Here is an 18957-nt window from a genome sequence, read left to right as displayed (position 1 = left end):
GTTTGAAGACCTAGACACACTAATAAAGAGTCAGAGTCAATAGTGCGTAACAAAGTTCTTGAAGTGAACGTTGCGCTGAAGCCGAGGTGAGCCGCTCCACTGACAGACGCTCTCAACATCATCTCCATTTCATTTCTGTCGCCATGGCAAATATTTATGTAGAAAAGTACATTTTAATGACAGTGTGAAAAGACGGTGCTCTCGTCCAAATCCACAGCGCTCCACGAGAGACGAGCGCGAGCGCAGAGCCGAGCCGTCACACTCATGAACCTGACTGCAACAAGACACCACCAATATACACTCCAACCTCCAACCTCACAGTCACGCTCTGTATCACACCTGGACCGGACCTGGACCGGACCTGGACCTGGACCGGACCTGGACCGGACCAGATCTGAATGAGAACTGATTCGGGACTGAGTCTGGACTGAACCAGGTCTAAAAGCAAAGTTTAGACTTTGTAACAAAGATGAAAATATAACTGAACCAGACCAAAACCAGGACTAAACAGGGACTAAAGCAAGACTGGACCAGACTGAACCAGGACCAAACCAGGACTGAACCAGGACTGAACCAAGACTGAACCAAGACTGAACCAAGACTGGACCAGACTGAACCAGGACCAAACCAGGACCGAACCAAGACCGAACCAAGACTGAACCAAGACTGAACCAAGACTGAACCAGGCCAAAACTAGGCCAAAACTAGGCCAAAACTAGGCCAAAACCAGGACTAAACCAGGACTAAACAGCGACTAAACAGCGACTAAACAGGGACCAAACCAAGACTGAACCAGGACTAAACCAGGACTAAAACAAGACCGAACCTGGACTGAACCAGGATTGAACATGGTCTGAACCAGGTCTGAATGAGAACTGAATCATGCCAAAACCAGGACTAATCCAGGACCAAACCAGAATTGAACCAGGACTGAACAAAGACTGAACCAGGCCTAAACCAGGACTGGAACTGAATCGGGACTGAACCGGGACTGAACCTGGACCAAACCAGGACTAAACCAGGACTAAACCAGAATTGAACCAGGTCTGAACCAGGTCTGAATGAGAACTGAACCAGGACTGAACCAGGACTGAACTAGGACCGAACAAAGACCGAACCAGGACTAAACCAGGACTAAACACACATATAGCAAATAAACGGTAAAAACTAAAGAAAGACAAGTAAGTCTTTCCATTTTCCAGCGCTTGTAATCCCTCTTTTCTCTCTCCTCTTCCTCTCACTCGACTCTTTCATCTTTTTCTATTCTTAGCAGTTTTAGAAGAATTCTAACCGTTTACGATGAATAAAACAGAACATGGTGATTTACGTGTGGAACAGTTTAATACTAAAACCAAACAGTTTAAGGAGAGAGGAAGAGCTCCACTCCTCGTCTCCCTCTTCTGGATCCACGCTGTTGTGTCTCAGGTCACAACGGCCAAAAAAATGGAATAGAAATCACATTTTTATGCAAATCCTTGTGAAAGTGGAAAGGTTTTTAGTTTCAGTTTTCTCCTAAAATATGTCAAATGAAAACTTTCTGCTTATCCAATCAAACTGCATCTCTCTCTCCTCTCTCCTCCACTCTCTCATCTATCCATCTCTCTCTCTCTCTCTCTCTCTGTCCGTCCTGATGAGGTCACGGCGTCTGACTGTTCTCGAGGAAAACCTGGAGAGTTCTTTTCCGTGACCATGAAGAATCACTCAAACCCCCCGCTTCTCCTCTACCCCCTCTCCCTTCTCTCTCTTTCCTCCTTTCCATGATTACACAGTCTCTCTCTCTCTCTCCCTTCTCGCTCGTTCCTCTCTCTTCCCATCTTTTCCATGACTGCATGGTCACGCTCTTTCCTCTTTCCCTTCTTTGTCCCTTTCCTCTTGCCCGCCCCCTCTTCCTCCACTCCCCCTTCTCTTTCCTCCACTGTCACTTCTCTCTCCTCTTTCCCACTCTCCTCCTTCTCTTCTCTTTCTTCCTCCTCTCTCTCCTTTTTCCTCCTCTCTCCCTTCTTTCCTCCTCCTCTGTCTTTTCTTCCCTCAGCTCTCTCTTCTTCCCTCCGCTCTCTCTTCTCTTTCCTCCTCCTCTCTCTCTTTACTCCTTCTCTCTCTTCTCTTTCCTCCTATCTCTCTTTTCTTTCCTCCTCCTCCTCTCCCTTCTCTCTTCTCCTGTCTCTCTTCTCTCTGTTCCCTTCTCTTTCCTCCTCTCTCTTTCTTCTCTTTCCTCTTCCTCTCTCTCCTCTTTCCTCCTACTCTCTCTTTTCTTCGCCCCTCCTCTCTCTCCTTTTCCCTTCTCTTTTTTCCTCTCTCTCTTCTCTTTCCTTCTTCTCTCTCTCCTCTTTCCTCCACTCTCCCTTCTCTTTCCTCTTTTTTCCCTTCTCTTCTCTTCCCTTCTTCTCTTCCTTCTCTTTCCTTCTCTCTCGTCTCTTGTCTTTTCTCTCCTTCTCTCTCTCCATCTCTGTTTTCCATGACTGCTCGACCACACAGTGGGAGCACTTCCAGCTCTTCCCGATCTTCCAGCTCTTCCTGATCTTCCAGCTCTTCCAGCTCTTCCAGCTCTTCTCTTCCCGGTCTTCCAGCTCTTCCTGATCTTCCTGATCTTCTCAGTCTTCCTGGTCTTTGGCAGTGGAGCAGGAGTTGATGGAGCGTAGAGCCAGAGGTCGGTCTGCACGCTCGGAGGAGGAGAGGAGACTGGACGACATCTGGAATATCGTCATTATTGAAATGAGATGCTTTAAAGTTTAAATCATTACAAAAGAAAAAAAGCCTGATGCTTTTTCCAGTCTGTTTTCAACGGAATATTGTATCAGAATCAATCACTGGATATTTGGGTCCTCTTTTAAAAACTATTTTTCTTTTCTTTTCATCTTTTTTTTAAACATATTTACACCCAAAAAAATCCAAAAGTCACTGCATAAGTTTTGTAAAATTTCCAAGGAATACAGTTGAAGCACAGTATGAACTACGGAAGCCGAGAGGGGTCACAACAAACACAAACGCCACAACAAATACAAATGCCACAACACAACAAAAAGCCACAACACATCAAAAAGCCACAATGGAAATGACCGCAGGACTCTATTTTAATGCAAACGCCGTCACAACAAACGCAAATGCCACAACACATTAAAAAGCCACAACACATAAAAAGCCACAACACATTAAAAAGCCACAACGGAAGTGACCACGGGACTCTATTTTAATGCAAACGCCGCAACAAATACAAACGACACAACACAAACGCAAATGCCACAACACATTAAAAAGCCACAACGCATCAAAAAGCCACAACACATCATGTCATGTGAAACGAATAATGGCAAAAAAATAAATTACTTTTACTTACATTTCTCCGTTCCTTTACTTTTCACGTTGTAATTCTTCTTCTTCACTTGCCACTTGATCGGTCCGTCGGAAAATAGAGTCCCGCAGTCACTTCCGTTGTGGCTTTTTGATGTGTTGTGGCTTTTTGGTGTGTTGTGGCTTTTTGGTGTGTTGTGGCTTTTTGGTGTGTTGTGGCTTTTTGATGTGTTGTGGCTTTTTGTTGTGTTGTGGCATTTGTATTTATCGCAGCGTTTGCGTTTGTTGTGACCCCTCTCGGCTTCCGTACTGAACACATACAAAGTCTCACCAAACACCTGGGACACTAAAACTGAGACTGAGATAATTCCCTTGTTTCTTGTCTTATGGATCTGGTGGAGAACAGATTTGCTAGGCCTGAATGAACTGAAAGCAGCCAGCGTTAAGTGTATTCTTCCGTCAGAATCTCTCCATCTTCCCTCTTTCTCTCCATCTGATCCTGGAGAACTCTATCTATCATCAGGTGCTCCTCCAGACTCCAGATCCCATCTCCACGTAAACAGAGGCTTCTCACGAACACCACACCTGAGCAGGGACGGCACAGAGCCACGAACTAACATCAAATACTGACAGTTATGTGAATTATCACAATGAGACAAATGAAAAAAAAAAACAAAACAAAAAAACAGTTACACACCAGTTAATGATCGTTAGTTATATTACACAATCTATAACCATTCTTCAGATTGAAAACTTTGTCCAGTTTCAAGTCTGCAAACCTTTTGACAGAAAATATCTCTATATCTATAACTCTTCTAGGTCTTTAACTATTATGATAGACACAAAAATGATCATCCATGTCAATGCAAATAGCTCCCTCTACTGCAGACATGTCCAAACTATGGCCCGCAGACCAATTTTTCTTGGTTGAATTGGCCCAAATTGCCTTGCATCAATTAAAAATGAACTTTTTACTGCAAGTTTTCTGAAAATCTACATTGATAGAGTTAATATTCAATATTTATTGTGTGGTTTTAAGGATCTTAACATGAATAAAGATAAAGATGGTTCACTCTAACATGTTAAACATGCACAGATTTCAATTATTCACTGTACTGACAGTGTTGGGGAGTAACAGATTACATGTACTGGACTTACATAATCAGAGTACAAATGATGAGTAACTGTATTCAGTTACAATTACTGTTTCAATGAGTGGTAATTGGATTACAGTTACTTTGTTAAAGTAAATAGATTATACGGCGGTATTTTCCCGTTTTCACATTTAGGCTATATCCCTTTTTTTCCCTGGTAATTCCACTCATTGCCAGAGACTAAACCAGGACTAAAACCAGGTCTAAAACCAGGTCTTATCCAGGACTAAAACCAGGTCTAAACCAAGTCCAAACCAGGTCTATACCAAGACTAAAACAGGTCTAAACCAGGACTAAGACCAGGTCCAAACCAGATCTAAACCTCGTCCTTCTCCTTCTCAATCTCCTCCTTAAAACAAGTAAGTTGTTCATGTTCTGGCTCCGGTACGAGAGGAACTTTAAAATCTCCAGGTGCTCAATGCTGCGTCCATGTTTGAACAACTTCTGTAAACACAGAGACGCTCGCTGAGGTTGACGTCGTCGTGTCTCCAGTGTCACATGTGGGACACTTTCGGGCTATTTAACGTTCACACTGGAGTCACATACAAGTCACATTTAATTGGAAATGTGAACGACCTCGAAAAAACATCGGATTTCACAAAAAAAAATAAAAAAAAAATCCAAATTGAGCGTTAAGTCCTACAGTTTGAACGTAGCCTTATTTATCTTGCTTATTTCCATGAGAATGATTTGAAGTATGGTTTTAACTTTCTTTTTTCCATGGAATCATACAGGCGACGTGGCAACTCCAGAAAGTTACACACTTTACTTTAACATTTTTTAAAACCTGCTGAAAACTTTACCTGTTCACATTTTAACTCCTGCTCTATTTTACTCCTTTGAAACATTTTAGCAAATTTTTCACAACAAGAAACAAACTTTAACCCAAGAACCACGTTTAAATCCTAGAGTTGCTGGTTCAAGTCCCCACACGCAGTCACCAGGCCGCTGCACACACTGTACTACTGTCTGCTTTCATTTTTCATACGAGACTAAAGCAGCCACGTCGTGAACAACCGCGGCCCGGAGCGGACGAGAAAAACAGAGAATGTGGAACCCTGAAGCATCACTCACTTTTAAGACACGCTACAATTGGAGTGACAGAAGAGGAAAGCTTTTGGCTGCGTCTGAGTGCTTTGACAATTGTTGTTTACATGTAGGAGTTAAATGAGACTGTCAGCTGCACAGAAGAACCGAGCCAGCTCTTTTACACGGGCCAGACTGGAGCTCCCCCTGCAGGCTCTGCTTAGTAACGCACGATCATATCAGGATCACAATAGTGCAAGAATTAACAAGACAATAGAGGGGCGTGTTATGTAAATCTGATTTTTTTGGAGCTTTCTCCCAAGTTTTAACATTGTTCCTTCGTCAAAAACAACCTTGAGACGTTTTGAAGTCATCCATGGATGTTTGAGTAATTTTGCGATCTCTGCTGGGCCATATTCAACCCCTTCTGTAAGATTCTGCGCCCACAAGCCTATATCACCCATGCTCCCACTAGGGGTGTGCAAAAATATCGAAATACAGTACAGCAAGAGTACAGTATTTGGTCTTTTTTCGAACTTTTTTCACAAATAAACCACACCGGACTTTAAAGGAAACAGGTTTTGTTTGTTTGTGGCGTTCACGGTGACTCTGGGCTTTGTTCAGTTGTGGCGTGTAGGGAGGGTGCTGTCTGGGACGCTGGATTGTCGGCGTGTTCACAGTGACTCAGTTGTTCAGTTGTGTCTAGAAGTGGCACATTGCACTCGCTTTTTCGGTTCGTTCCTCTGTTCCGTTCCTCGTCAGCGTGGAGTGATGAGTGTGTCTGTGGGTGTTTTTCACTGTGCGGTCGCTGTCTGCTCTGTGTGTGTTTGTGGATTTGTAGTTTACTGAAGTCGTGCTGGGACACCTGAGTGGATTCGTGTATAGGGCGCTCTGGATTGTGGTGCGCAGTCGTTTTTTGATGGGGTTGGAAGCTTAAGAGCGTGTCCTATAATGTGGAAAATGCGGTATTTTTTGTATATTTTACTCAATTATTTTGTTACAGAACTATAGTTTTGTTGCTTGTTTAGAAGAAGGAAAGTTGTTTATGTGACACATTCGACATTTTCACTGTTTTGATGAGTAAAATGTTTGTGTTTCATATGAACTTTGCACAAGAAGTGATTTAACACAGACTTTTAGTGTCACAACCATGATTTAGACTTTATTTTTATTGAACTGTATAGAATCGTTTTGAAATACATCGTATCAAATCAAAAGCGCATTGTATCGAGGTATGTATCGTATCACGACCAATGTATCGAGGTATGTATCGTATCATTACCTACGTATCGAGGTATGTATCGTATCGTAACCTACGTATCGAGGTATATATCGTATCGTGACCTGTGTATCGAAGTATGTATCGTATCGTGACCTATGTATCGAGGTATGTATCGTATCATGACCTATGTATCCAGATATGTATCGTATCGTGACCTATGTATCCAGGTATGTATCGTATCGTAACCTATGTATCCAGGTATGTATCGTATCGTAACCTACGTATCCAGGTATGTATCGTATCGTAACCTACGTATCGAGGTATGTATCGTATCGTAACCTACGTATCGAGGTATGTATCGTATCGTAACCTACGTATCGAGGTATGTATCGTATCATGGCCTATGTATCGAGGTATGTATCGTATCGTATCGTATCGAGTATGTATCGTATCGTACGTATCGTATCGTATCGTAACCTACGTATCGAGGTATGTATCGTATCATGGCCTACGTATCGAGGTATGTATCGTATCGTAACCTACGTATCGAGGTATGTATCGTATCATGGCCTATGTATCGAGGTATGTATCGTATCGTAACCTACGTATCGAGGTATGTATCGTATCATGGCCTACGTATCGAGGTATGCATCGTATCGTAACCTATGTATCGGCAGCTTCTTAATGATATTCAGTCCATGCTCCGACACAACAATTCTCCGTAAGTATTCTAAAAACATGATGCACAACTGCACACAGCAGCTCGACAAACCTGGTGCGATGTGATGTGATAGCGCTCTGAAGGGGGAGTGATTTAGCACGGGGAGAAACGGGAGCAGATATGTTGTTTTCGGCGATTAGAACCTTTTCAAAACAAGGGCAGGTTCATATGGTAGTCGACAGGGCAGAAGGGGTATCCATGGTAACTGAATTTAACAAAAGTAAAGAGTTGATCAATAGTTGAGAGTTGATCAGAAACACGTGAGTAAAACGGTAAAGCTCCTGTGGTCGCCCACACTTGGCACTTGCACTGGAGTTGGGAGAAGCAGAGGAAGTGACCAGGACTGAACCAGGACTAAACCATAAGTGACCCAGGACTAGAGCAGGACTTTACTATTGTGTACACAGAGATAAGAGATAAAGAGCACGTCCTATTCTCCAGACATTTACAAGGAACACGGACTAAAGCCACAATAAACCAGGACTTGGCCAGGACTCGGCCAGGACTCGGCCAGGACTCGGCCAGGACTCGGCCAGGACTCGGCCAGGACTCAAGCAGGACTAAAGCCAGGACTAAAGCCAGGACTAAAGCCAGGACTAAAGCCAGGACTAAAGCAGAGACTAAACCAGGAACTAAACCAGGGACTAAACTAGAGACTAAACTAGAGACTAAACCAGGGACTAAACCAGGGACTAAACCAGGACTCAAGCAGGACTTAAGCCAGGACTCAACTAGGACTCAAGCCAGGACTCAAGCCAAGACTCAAGCCAGGACTCAAGCCTCAAGCCAGGACTCAAGCCAGGACTCAAGCCAGGACTCAAGCCAGGACTCAACTAGGACTCAAGCAGGAGTCAAGCCAGGACTAAAGCAGGACTGCACCATCAACTAAACCAGCAAACAAAACAGGGACTAAACCAGGGACTAAGCCTGGACTCAAGCCTGGACTCAATCAGCTCAAAGTCAGAACTACACCAGGAATATACGATGGCACTAGAACTAGAACAGGGATTAAACCAGGACTGCACTAAATTAGGGACTAAACTAGGGATTAAACTAGGGACTAAAACAGGACTAAACCAGGACTCAAGCAGAACTCAACCAGGACTCAACCAGGACTCAAGCAGCTCAAAGTCAGAACTACACCAGGAACTACATGATGGCACTAGGACTAAACCAGGGACTAAACCAGGAACTAAACCAAGGACTAAACCAGGAACTAAACCAAAGACTAAACCAGGGACTAAACCAAAGACTAAACTAGGGACTAAAAAAGGACTAAACCAGGAACTAAACAAGAAACTAAACAAGGAACTTAACCAGGAAACAACAAATTCAAAGCCTGATATTTTGATCAAACCGCACATTGTACTTAGCAGAAATATGAGATGAAATCATTTTTCGTCTATAGAAGTCCTCATCAAATTCAATTCTAATTATACGGAACACTTAAACGTAGCTTCAACTTCAAACAACTTAAGGAACAACTTAAAAAGGACACATATATTACCTATAAAACACACAAAAAATGTAAATTAAAAAGTACAATTTTCTCCATTTTGGTCTGGCTTGAAGTTGGTAAAGTTATTTAAAGCTATAGAAAGCTCCAAACCATATGATTGTGTCTTACCACACACTCTTTTCACCCGGCGCAGATGTCACGTTTTCACAGCTGGAGTGGATAATTAAAGCCAGGTTACCTTGTGTTGACGGATTCCCTGCCCGCGTGCCTATGAGCAGTCACTCCGGAGCTGACAGGAGCCTCTACTACAGCCGGTCTCCCTCTCTCCCTCACTCTACCCGCCGCTGCTGCTCCCGGCTCCTCCCACCACGTCCTCAGCCCCGCCCCTCTCCCCGTGTCTGGCCACGCCTCCTCCTGCCTCCGCTCGGGTTCAAAAACCAACCGGGTTCACACAGGCAACAACCAGCCCAGTCTACAGATATTAACGGTTCTACTTTACACAAATGGACCCTCGTGAGCTTTAAAGGTCCATGTACCATTCGATTTTTGTTTTTTTTTCAATCAAGAATGAAAAACAGTCAAATGGGAAAAGAGTTTGTTATTTCATTATTTTGCTTTAGTGTCAAAGAAACAAAAAAAAAAAAACTGATTTCAACCTCTAGTTCCAATATTTAATTTGAAGTCTATATCAAAAAACAAAACAACAACAAGAAAAATAACAAGAATAAGAACAACAACAACAACAACAACAAAATAACAACAAGAATAAGAACAACAAGAACAACAACAACAACAACAACAACAAGAATAAGAATAACAAGAACAACAACGAGAATGAGAAGAAGAAGAACAACAAAACAACAACAAAAACAAAAACAACAACAACAACAACAAGAACCAGAAGAGGAAGAACAACAACAAGAACGAGAAGAAGAACAACAAGAAGAACAAACAAAAACAACAACAACAACAAGAAGAAGAAGACAACAACAAGAACAACAACATGTCAAGTGCGCCCTACCTTTTGAGTGAACAATAACAATTAGGCTGATGCCGCGGCCCACGGGCAATGCCACCGTGCCATGTCAGCGGGCACCAGTCACTGACATGTGAGTGTGAGTGTGTGTTTGGAAAGGGGAGAGCACTTTGCGCTCTGTTGCATGCGCTGTGCGCACGCCTTCCCGCAGTGCTTTGCACTGCTGAACAGTAACAATAGGCCCTACGCCACCCATGGCGCTCGGGTCTAACGAGAAGAAGAAGAACAACAACAAGAAGAACAACAAAAACAACAACAACAAGAACGAGAAGAAGAACAAGAACAAGAAGAAAAACAACAACAATAACAACAATGAGAAGAAGAACAACAACAAGAACAAAACAGCTCATGCCTATTTTAATTTTGATATTTTATTCGCTCCGGAAGTTCTGCTGCTAGAAGGACTCATCTGAAAAATCATTGCAGTTTTGTCAACAAACATGTTACATTTCTTTTTGCATCTTAGAAAGTAAATGTTGAACTCCATGACAAGAAACAGGAAGCAGCGATAAATTTTGTTCAGTTGATGCCATAGAACTATAATAAAAATAGTTTTTATTATAGATCCGTTGTTGACACTGAAGCAGAACTTCCGGGTCAAATAAACCAGAAAGAATAAAATACCTAAACTGAAATTAGCACCAAGACTGTTTTATTTATTAGTGTTACCTGAAATAAACTTTACATTGAATATTGGAAATAGAGATCGAAATCTGTGTTTTTGTTTGATGCTAAAGCAGAATAATGAAATGACAAACTGTTCTAGTCTATTCTTTAGTCCTTACTACCAAAATCAAGTTTGAAATGTTTGTATTGTGACAGCACTACTAATAACAAAGCGTTTTAATATCTGAGAATCAAATCAGGAAGTTCTCTGTTAGCATGGTAGTTGTTGTTAGCAGTACTGTAACAGAAAAATACTCCACTCTGGTGTCCGAAAGTTGTGAAACTCACTTATAAACTCATCACGGTGAATTATGTGCATGACTGCTCTAGTTTAGTCGGGAATACTGAACCAGGACTGAACCAGGACTAAACTAGGACTAAAACAGGACTAAACTAGGACTAAAACAGGACTAAACTAGGACTAAAACAGGACTAAACTAAACTAGGACTAAACAGGAAAACTAAACTAGGAATAAAACAGGACTAAACTAGGACTAAAATAGGACTAAACTAGGAATAAACAGGACTAAACTAGGAATAAAACAGGACTAAAACAGGACTAAACTAGGACTAAACTAGGACCACAGACCGTCTTACTGACTCCGCCTTTTTATTTTTATTTATTATATACTTAAAATGTTCATATTAACCCGCTCTACATGATCCTGGGGTTTTTATTTAAGTTTTTTGTCCAAATTTGCCCCTTTAACAGCTCGCCTCATGAGCTTCATTTGACTGGAGCTGAACACCGTGGGTGAAGTCGTGCTCACTTAGTCCACTTCTTTCTGTATACAGTCTATGACCAGGACTGACCTGATGACAATGCCAGGATGACTAAACTAAGACTCAACCAAGACTGAACCAGTCCTCCTGTTAAACTGCACTGAGACCTTTGACTGACCTCACGATTAATAAAGCATCTCTCTCTCTCATGACTGAACCAGGACAGAACCAGGACTGAACCAGGACTGAACCAGGACTGAAACAGGACTGAACGGACTGAACCAGGACTGAACCAGGACTGAACCAGGACTGAACCAGGACTGAACCAGGACTGAACCAGGACTGAACCAGGACTGAACCAGGACTGAACCAGGACTGAAACAGGACTGAACCAGGACTGAACCAGAATGACTAAACCAGGACTGAACTGAACAGGACTGAACCAGACTGAACTAGAACTGAACCAGAACTGAACCAGGACTGAACCAGGACTGAACCAGGACTGAACCAGAACTGAACCAGGACTGAACCAGGACTGAATCAGGACTGAACCAGGACTGAACCAGGACTGAACCAGGACTGAACTGAACCAGGACTGAACCAGGACTGAACCAGGACTGAACCAGGACTGAACCAGGACTGAACCAGGACTGAACCAGGACTGAACCAGGACTGAACCAGGACTGAACCAAAACTGAACCAGGACTGAACCAGGACTGAACCAGGACTGAAACAGGACTGAAACAGGACTGAACCAGGACTAAACCAGGACTCGTTTAGGACTGAACCAGGACTAAACTAAGATGTAACTAGGACTGAATCAATACTGACGCCAATCCAGGACTAAAACGGGACTAGACCTGAATTGTCCAAGAATCAGGAAGTCTGTTGTTATAGCATGCTAGTTGCAGTCAGCATTACTGTGGAAGCGACTCCTCTCTGGCCTCTGAGAATAGTAAAAAAACACACCCTTGTAAACTCATCACGGTGAATAATGTGGATGACTGCAGTGGGCTCTTTGTTTAGACGGGAATACTGCAGAGTTTTCCTCAGTTTTCCGCAGTTTTCCACAGACGGCGTTGCCATATACCTATAATTATCAGCTTTTATGAGCGGCGGCGACGCAGGCAGCAGCTGAGCAGGCAGAGGAAAACGCTGAGCTTTTCTGGAGCGCCGTGTGATCTGAGGCTTAAAGGAGACAGGCTAATGTGACTTTTATGGGAGTTTAGAATGTACTTTAAAGGTCCTGTATTATACTAAATGGATTCTTATGAGCGTTAAGCCGTGTTGTTACCTCCTCACAAACACACCTGGAGTTTTGTTTCATTCACACATGACTGAGAAACTCTTTATGATGAGTCTGTCTACATCTCCAAAGCTCAAAATGCTCTGTGCGAACCTGTGACGTCATGAGGCGGTAGTTTTCAAGTGAACAGCTCTTTTCACCTTTTGTTCAGTAAACATTTGCAATTCCAGGACAGAAATCATCCATATTATTCTGGTGGAGGTATATGGAGTTTAAAAAACGCTCCAACCCTGTCCGCTCCGGCCCTGTCCGCTCTGCTGGGAACGTTATGACCTTTAGAACCACTAAGGAGGGCCCCTCACACCTCTATCTGTACTGTTACCTCCGATTTATGGACTTCATTAAAAGGAGCTATGGTTTTATAACATGTTTTGCCTTTGAAATCTCTAGGCATGTTTTGCTTGTGAAAATACATATCCTTGTTCAGTGATCAGTATCACTATCGTGGGCAGCTGTATCGAAACATCTGGAAATATGTATTTACAATTTCAAATGAATAAATAGACATTTTTCTTCAAACTGTGAACATAATATGTTGTTTGAAATGACAATGTCACAGAAAAACTAGATCCATCGGGCTGAAGTGCTGTCTAACCTGCTGGGCTTCTGGAGTTTATTATTCTTAACACTTTTATGTGTCTACACTGTCAAGGCCCTGAGTTTGAACGCTGCTTTTGCTTTTTTTGTGCAGCTCAACACAGACACTTCCTTCCGTTTTATGTGAGTAACACAGTTCGAAGCGTCTGCGCTCGTGCCCAGTCTTTGAGGTGACCCTCAGCTGTCTGCGCTCTTGGACCCCTGTTCCATTGTCCTGCTCCTTTATTCTCCTTTGTCCTGTGCACAAGTGTGTCTGCTCCGAGAGGAAACCATGACGACCGGCTGTGGCGTCACAGGAAATCCTCGCTCACATCACTTCCTGTGGCCCGGCTGAGTTCAGTGATGTCAGTGACAAGTTGGTGATGGATGAGGGGGTGGGGAATGTTCCAGGGGCGACAGGGACAGACAGGGTAGACAGGACCGACAGGGGCGGGGGGGACTGACAGGCAGCGGGCCCCAGCTGAGGCTGTTGTCACTCATGTGACTGTGCTCTACTCTCTAGTGCTCCAGTGGCACTAGATTTAGGTCAGTTTACCTCACTGTTTGGGTCAAATGCTTGAAAGACACGCACACACACACGCACACACACACACACACACACATGCACACACACACATGCACACACACACATGCACACACACATGCATGCACACACACACGCACACACACACATGCACACACACACATGTACACACACAGACACACAGGATGATTCTAATAAAGTGTAATTATGAATCTGTAGATTTGTTTGGTACAGTCCTGGTCATAACGATGATGACTGTGTGTCAGTAGTGTGTTTAAATGTTTACATATGGGAGTTCAAATGCCACACACACGAGCTTGGAGTGAAAATGAAAGACTAAAGTGCAGCTTTCCAGACAATTGAGTGTCTATAACAGTGAGTGAAGTCAGCCACGCCCTCACCAAAGCCTGAGCCAAACTTGGGCAAAGATTTCAGTGTACGGCTTCACCCGTCCTAACGGGGGGAAATCTCCGGACATGTGTTTGGCTCAGACTGGAGCAGGAGCATCTGATGGCGGTTACTGTGCTGTGTTAGCGTGCTGTACACGTGGTGTTTTGTTTTCGTCTCAAACGGACCGCGGAGGTTTGGAGCCACAGAGAAGAATGTGACTAAAACAGGAGGAGAGAAAGAAAAGAGAGAAGATAGACAGGAGACAGAGAGATGGAGGAGACTGTCCCACAAGCAACGAGACCAAAAACACTGGAATGTGTCACTGAGGGTCACAGTGAACACACTGTGTGCAAGTTCCACATCCATAATGCATCAGGGGCCTCACTGACTCTGTTCTTTATGGAATCACCTGCTCAGTCGTTGTAAGAGTAAACTTAGAGGGATTAGCATGTTTTTACTCAAAAAGACCAGATCCTGTGTTGTTTGCTGAGGATAACATGTTCTGCTACGATTTTGTAATCATGACAATTCAAACTGCATTTTTGATTCAAATTACAAAACACCTTGAAGGCTTCTGTAATCTGCATCTGCTTTACATCAAGGAACCACACACACATTCACACACCAGTGCACACAGACACTGGAGACGAGGGAGCTGGAATCACACCACCAACCTGTGGGCCAGGGGATCCAACCACAAGGGTTTGTTATGATGCGAGCACCAGCTTCATCAGGGGACAAACTCTGACAAATAAGACGCAGACACCCCCGTACTGACCAGAACAATAACCCATATCACAACAGATTATATACTGCCATATACTGCAGTGACACCGACGTAAGAATGTGTTATATAAATTATTTTCCTTATTAAATCCAAAAATCATATGAACACTGCACTTCTGAACAGTCATAAGGCAGAATGTTTGTACCTGGTGCAGCTATGATCTCCAGGTTTCTGCACTGATGACCAAACCAGGAGGAAGGAGACCAAAGCACTCACCTGGGCCCTGACTCCTCTGGGATTGTCCACTGGCAGGTCAACAGATCTGCACCTCTCCACCGAGCCTACAGGAACACAACACACAGTCAGACTGGAGTCCAAAATATGATTTTTTATTATATTATTATTAAATACGATGCTGTTTTGATCTGTTCTAAAGTTATTTCCTCATCACAAACAGACTGGAGTTGTGTTTTGTTTCATTCACACATGTTTAACACACAAACCCTGCACATTTAGGCTGAGTTCTTCTCTCAAACAGAAAACACCTTGTGATGTCATGTGGTAAAACAGGAAGTCCTCCACTGTGTTTTGAAATTCCATACACTTTCACTAGAATCAGTTGGATACTTTCAGCCCTCGAATTACCGATCTCTACTGAACTGACATCATAACGTGGAACAGAACATTTTGAGCTTTGGAGATGTAGACCAGTGGTGTTCACACTTTTTCAGCATGTGAGCTACTTACAAAATGACCAAGTCATAAAGATCGACCTAATACAAAGCCAAACAAACTGCACTGAAACACTCTGTGCCCTTTTTCGGACCCTCACCCACAGTTTGAGAACCCCTTCCTCTGGCACTTTACACAAAAGTGAAAAAAGGAAGATTTTTAAACCTGTTTTTTAAAGTTCCAAACTGGAGTTTCATTCTTTTCTGGTTTTGCAGTGATATTTACCAGCCTCTGCACGTTTACCAAACCAAACGCACATCGTGACAAACACAGATGCATTTGTGCACTTTTGTTAGACAAACTTCAGCCAAATGTGGCAGTAGGTCTGTTCTGTAGATCCGCTCTATGCTGTAGACCTGCTTTGTGCCAACACTGGAACACAGATTTAGACTGTTTTTTGCTTCACGTTTGGTCTTGCTCTTCTAATCAGCCGCACTGTGGGAGGGGCTTGTGTTAGCTGTACGCAGGAAGGAGCGAGAGCGTGAAAAGGCGAGGGGCGGCGTGCTGACGTGAGGCAGATGGACAGGTAGGATGTTTAGGAAGTTGAACCTGCCCTGTGATGCACGCTGGTACACGAGGGCACACGCTGTCGCAGACGAGCCGTGCATAGGGAGCGTGTGTGTTTGTGATGTGCCGTAGAGTCTCTGCGGGTTTCAAATGAGCGCACAGGCTGCACTGAGACGCCCCACACGCTCCTGCACCCCGCTACAAGTTTATTACCAACAGCAGCGGCCGGAATGAAATATGATCACACTTGTTGAGTGTCAGACCTCGAGTGAGAGACAAGACCGAGTCCAAACGCGATCGAGTCCGAGACGAGACACGGCGATCTACCCACACGACCTTGGCTATCGACTGGTAGATCGCGATTGACGTATTGAGCACTCCTGATGTAGACTAAAGAGTAACTCAAACATGTGAGAATGAAACAAAATACAACTCCAGGTCTGTTTTTGAGGAGGTAACAACATTCTAACATGTCTTAAAAGATCACAAGAAGATTTTGTGTAATATAAGACTTTTAAGTACGAGAAATCTATAGAGGTTGTGGCAAGTCTTGGTTTAGTTCCGTGATAGTCCTGTAAGTCTTTTTAGACCTGGTTTAGTGTTTATTTTGTCATTTATGGTCCTGTATCAGACATGATTCTGGCTATTAAACTATTTAAGATGCCTTAGTCTTGTTTTTCTCTAACTTCAATGAGTTGCTGTAAAATACCTCAAGATTTAAAGAGGAAGTATGAGGCAAAACAGTTTTTTGCAGCTTTCTCCCATGTTATAACACTGTTCCCTCAGCAGAAACATGCCTGAAGAGGTAAACCATGCATGTATGTTTGAGTATTTAAGCGATCTCTCCTGGGCGTCATTCAAACCTCCTCACAGTTGGCAGAACGAGCTTGTACAAAACTCCGCCTAAAAACATGATCTAAAACTCTACACAGCAACTTGACAAACCTGATGTGATGTGCAGTAGTTTCATTAGGACGAACGCTGATTGTGTTGTGATAGTGCTCTGAAGGGAGTGTGAATTAGCATGGGGAGCAAAGAGAGGGAAGGGCTCAGAGTGTCAAAAACATGAAAATCGTCACAGTTTAATACGTTGTTTTTGGTGAATATAAATGTGTTGTGTGTTAACAGTGAACATACAACAGACATAAAATACCTCCTCTTATGTTTCCATGAAAAGTACCGTATTTTCTGAGCTATTAGTCGCTCTGGATTATAAGAAGCACTGTCATTAAATGGTCTATTTTCGAACTTTTTTCACAATAAACCACACTGGCCTTTAAATGAAACCCAACAGTGTGATGGGTGAGTGGTTTTGTTTGTTTGTGATGTTCACGGTGACTCTGGGTTTGTTCAGTTGTGGCGTGTAGGGAGGGTGTGTCTGGGACCAACGGATTGTCGGCGTGTTCGCAGTGACTCAGTTGTTCAGTTGTGTTTAGAAGTGGCACATTGCACTCGCTTTTTCGGTTCGTTCCTTCGTTCTGTTCCTCGTCGGCGTGGAGTGATGAGTGTGTCTGTGGGTGTGTTTCTCTGTGTGGTCGCTGTCTGCTCCGTGTGTGTTTGTGTGTTCTGTGGGTGGTGTGTGTTTGTAGTTTACTGAAGTCGTGCTGGGACGCCCGAGTGGATTCGTGTATGGGGCGCTCTGGATTGTGGCGCGCAGTTGTTTTTGATGGGGTTAGAGGCTTAAGAGCGCGTCTAATAGCCCGGAAAATACGGCATGTAACTGTACACAACACCAGCAGAGGGCGCAATACTGTATCTGCAGTATGTAGTTCACATCAAGCTCAAAACAATCAAAGCTACTGTTGTTCACCAGCCAAGTTACTGCTTTTTGATTCTGTGGGAAATTAAATTATGTTACTTTTGATTGTTTTAAAAATGCCAATTTAGTTTTTAATGCTCGGAATCTCCCTTCCCTTTGCACCCCGTGTTAACTCACTCCCCCTTCAGAGCACGATGACAACACAATCAACGTGCATCCCAAGTTTATATTGTTTGTTTGTTTATTTCAACTTCTAGTCATTGTCACAGAACAACAAAATTGCGTTTGGAGCATCTTATAAAGTGCAAACCATAAATAATAAATACCCCTTAAACCCAAGTGTAAACATTAACCCAGTGTGGCCTCAGTACAACATGAGACGGTTCTTATAGCAGCAAGAGACCTGAGAATCATGACAGAAAAATGCAACAATGCAAGTTTGTGAAGTTATAGTGTATTGTTGTTTTTTTTATCCTGCTGTTGTATATTTATGGAAAATTACTGTGTGGGAGCAAGGGTGACGGCTCATTTTAGTTACAGTTTAGGCCTTAATTTGAGTAATTTTAGGTTGAAGCACTTTGAAGCACTTTGGTCGGAGCTGCGGCGGTGATAGGAGCGGAGGAGGTAGCGGTGGTGGGGGGGGGGGGGGGGTTACAGGAGCACAGCGGCCCCAGGAATGAGAGGAATCCCTAATCTGAGTCATTATCATTCAAGAATCTGCCACAGTATCAGACAGTAGAGCGGAGTAGAGGAGAGCGGAGCCTGAGGAGAGACAGGAGGGGGCACGCTGTGACAGATGTGCACCACCAGATAGAAGAGGTGGGTTGTCACGGTAACAGATATATACCACAATACAGCATTATTAGTCCAAGAGCGTAAGGGCTCAAGAAACCACACTGACTGCATTTAGGACTGGAAGTGTTTAACTGTTAAACATACACTGTGCGAGTTTTGGCTGTTTTCGGGCCGAGTTTTGGCTTAATAGTGCGATAGTGAAGTGAGAGGAGCTTGCTGTGTCACCTCTCTGATCTGTGACTGTGTGCTGTGAGTGGGTGCAGTGTATAGGGTGCTGTGTGTAGGGTGCTGTGACTGGGTACTGTGTACAGGGGGTTGTGATTGGG

The 18957-nt window shown here is 43.5% G+C and overlaps 1 protein-coding gene across 1 annotated transcript in view; it reads right to left on the bottom strand.

Moving 5' to 3' along the window:
• The window catches only part of smtnb (smoothelin b), a 118409-nt gene extending 109253 nt beyond the window's left edge, over positions 1-9156 (bottom strand). Inside the window, exon 1 of the mRNA XM_055161464.1 lies at positions 9039-9156. The gene's annotated coding sequence lies outside the window, so the exon portion shown is untranslated. The remainder of the gene's footprint in view (positions 1-9038) is intronic.
• Positions 9157-18957: the final 9801 nt, after the last annotated feature.

The sequence above is a fragment of the Boleophthalmus pectinirostris genome, unplaced genomic scaffold (assembly GCF_026225935.1).
Source record: "Boleophthalmus pectinirostris isolate CB_2022bp ecotype Guang Dong unplaced genomic scaffold, ASM2622593v1 HiC_scaffold_4, whole genome shotgun sequence".
Taxonomy (NCBI): Eukaryota; Metazoa; Chordata; class Actinopteri; order Gobiiformes; family Gobiidae; genus Boleophthalmus; species Boleophthalmus pectinirostris.
This window is presented reverse-complemented; position numbering and strand designations above follow the sequence as displayed.